Below are 3144 nucleotides of genomic sequence, written 5' to 3' on the forward strand. Positions count from 1 at the left end.
CTCCCCTCCCCCTGCTTGCCAACCAGAAAAGCTGCTGGTTTCATTTCTTTTTAATGTAATTTCAACTGGAGTTGCCATGGAAACCAGGCATGGGTCCTGAATCGCCTCCAGGCATGGTGCAGGCAGCAGAGCCAGGGCCGAGGCCCCGAGCCAGGGGGGCAGGCGGGGGGCTGTGCAGGGGGCTGCATGGAGGGCTCTGCCCAGGACCCCTGGCCGCTGGTACACATCCCCCTGCTTGGCACAGTGCTCCAGCCCCTGCACCCGACCACCACGGCCCCTGGTGCTGCCCAAGATGGGGGTCCTGCAGCCCCTGCCAGCCCTTGCCCCATGTCATGGAGCTGCAGCACAGGGCAGGCAGCATGGGCATGGGCTAGGGCAGCAGCCGGGGGTGGCAGCGGGCTCCTCACCATGAGGCAGATGGAGAGGGTGAGGAAAGCACCAGAGGCAGGCAGCCTGCCCTGCTGCGCCGTGCCCCGTGGGCAGGGATGCTGTGGAGCACCTGGGACGGGCAGCGGCAGAGCTGAGCCGCGATGGGACTCCCCTGGGATGCCCACCCAGGGCACAGGGCTGCCTTGCCTTGGGCTTTTCCACGCCGACCGGCAGAGCTGCTCGCCGCGGGCTCAGGACTGCGGGCAGGGGGATGGCTCCCCACCCGGAGCCCACAGCCCCATCCCGTGCTGCCCCAACCACCGGCCCCTCCGCTCCCACCCGCCGGGCAGCCCCAGCAACCCCGGCCCAGGACCCTCCCTCGCCACCACCAGCCGCCCCCGTTCAATTACCGGCTGTGAGAGGAACCAAGATGAAAAACCCACATCAGGCCACGGGGCCAGGTTTCCATGGAAATGCCGGTGCTTCGCAGCACAGCTCAAGGAGCAGCCGCCTCGCCGGGCCGCAAGCAGCGGGGCCAGCCCTGCCGGGAGGACAGTGGTCCATCCCAGTGATGCCCCCATCACCGCAGGCTGCCCACGCTGTGGTGGGGAGATGCCCTTCTGCCCAAGAACAGGGCTTGCCCTGCCCTTCTGTTGCCCCTCCTCATCCTCAGCCCCAGCTGCCTGCTATCCCCCATGTGCCAACATGGCCACAGAATCACAGAATCGTAGTGGTTGGAAGGGACCTCAGAGATCATCGAGTCCAACCACAAAAAAAAAAAAACCAAAACCAAAAAAAAACCCACCACAACACGTTTCTTAAATACCTCCAGGGATGGTGACTCCACCACCTCCCTGGGCAGTCCATTCCAATGCCTGACAACCCTTTCAGTAAAGAAATGGTTCCTAATATCCAACCTGAACTTCCCCTGGGGCAACCTGAGGCCATTTCCTCTTGTCCCATGGCCTGTTCCTTGGGAGAAGAGACCGACCCCTACACCCTCCTTTCAGGTACTTGTACAGAGCGAGAAGGTCTCCCCTCAGTCTCCTCTTCCCGAGACTGAACACCCCCAGCTCCCTCAGCCTCTCCTCACAAGACTTGTGCTCCAGACCCCTCACCAGCTTTGTTGCCCTTCTCTGGACCCGCTCCAGCACCTCAATGTCCCTCTTGTGGGGGGGGGCCCAAAACTGGACACAGTACTCGAGGTGGGGCCTCACCAGTGCCCAGTACAGGGGGACGATCACCTCCCAAGTCCTACTCCCCATGCTGTTCCTGACACAGGCCAGGATGCTGTTGGCCTTCTTGGCCACCTGGGCACACTGCTGGCTCCTGTTCAGCCGACAGTCAACCAATCGTATCTGGTGCCATGTGGATTTCCTTGAGGTCAAAAAACCCAAAATTTCTTTGGTGGCACCAGTTTCTAGGTGCCACAGCTAGGACCCCAGGGGCAAGCAGGTGACAGGCGACACACCGCTATTATGCCACTGTCTTTGCTAAACTCCCAAGCCTGCCTTCTGTCCAGGGTGTCCTTGACCGTCAGCAGTGTTTCTTCAGAGACACGGCAAAGTCCAGGGGACGCCGTGTCCCAGAGGGTGCGTGCAGTCAACATCCTTGTGACGACTGTGGGCCACCCTCAGCTTCAGGGGACAGGTTTGGGGCTGCTGGCAAAGAGAAGCATAAGGAAACCCAACCGCAAAGGTGTCCCTGGCGTGGGGAGGGGGTGGGTGGCCAGTGCCTGGCCCTGCCTGCTCCAGGAGCCACAGCCGGGGCGGGGGCAGGGATGTCACTCTGCAGAGCAGCATCACTGGGACTGCATCCGGGGCCTGGTCCCTGCACCCCCGAAGCACAGGACAGCAGACCCACAGATGGGTGCTGCAAAGCCCCCCCCCCGCCCCACGCTGCAGTGGCACAAAGGATTTCTGTGCTCACCCGCTGCCAATGCCCTTCCCGGCAGAGGGTTTTGTCTCCCTGAGGGCTGCAGCCTGGATCCGGGGATGCCGTCAGCCCCGGCCTGGAAGCCTGGCGGTCCCCGCACTGCCAGCCAGAGTCGGGGGGAGGCCGGGCCACCCCCGCCTGGGGCAGGACAGCAGGGGAAAGGGGGCTCTGAGGGCCTGCTCTGCAGCACCCTGTTCCCCCTGGCAGCGGAGGTGTTCCAGTGACGGCTGGAGCTCGATTTTCTCCGTTGTCCCGAGGCAGAAACGCCGGGCTGTGAGATCTCTGACCCCAGCGAGGTGCCAGCAGCTGCGTCACCCCCGTCCCACCATCCGGATGTTGGCTCAGCCCTGCCCGGCCTCATCGGCCTCTCTGCATTCGACGTGCCCACGACCTCGAGCCCTTCGCTGCCACCTCAGACCCCGAATTAACCTCACCATTCACGTCATTAGCAACCAGCCCCTTTCTGCTCCATGTGATCGCGGTCGGGGCAGTTTTTCCGAGCGCTGGAGGCAGCGAAAGCGGCCGCAGCTGCTCCCAACAGCCCGTCCTTGACCGCCTGGCTTTTTGCACAACTGTTTTGCCCACTGCAAACAGGCGGCGGTGCCCGGAGCCCGGGCACGAAGGTCAGCGGCAGCCCCGGGCAGGGGAGGGACCTCCCGCCCATCCCCGGGGCTCCCGGTCCCGCTGCCACCGCCGGTGAGGACGGCGGGCCGGGCAGCACCGCCTCCCCTTCCTCCTCCCTCTTTCCTGCTTTGTTTTTGCCCCGGTTTTGTTACGTTTTCAGGTGGATTCCCGCAGGCTGAGCGCCCCCCCCCCTCCTCGCCCCCCCCGGCGCCGTCT

The sequence above is a fragment of the Calidris pugnax genome, unplaced genomic scaffold (genome assembly GCF_001431845.1).
Source record: "Calidris pugnax isolate Ruff unplaced genomic scaffold, ASM143184v1 scaffold294, whole genome shotgun sequence".
In the NCBI taxonomy this organism is placed as follows: Eukaryota; Metazoa; Chordata; class Aves; order Charadriiformes; family Scolopacidae; genus Calidris; species Calidris pugnax.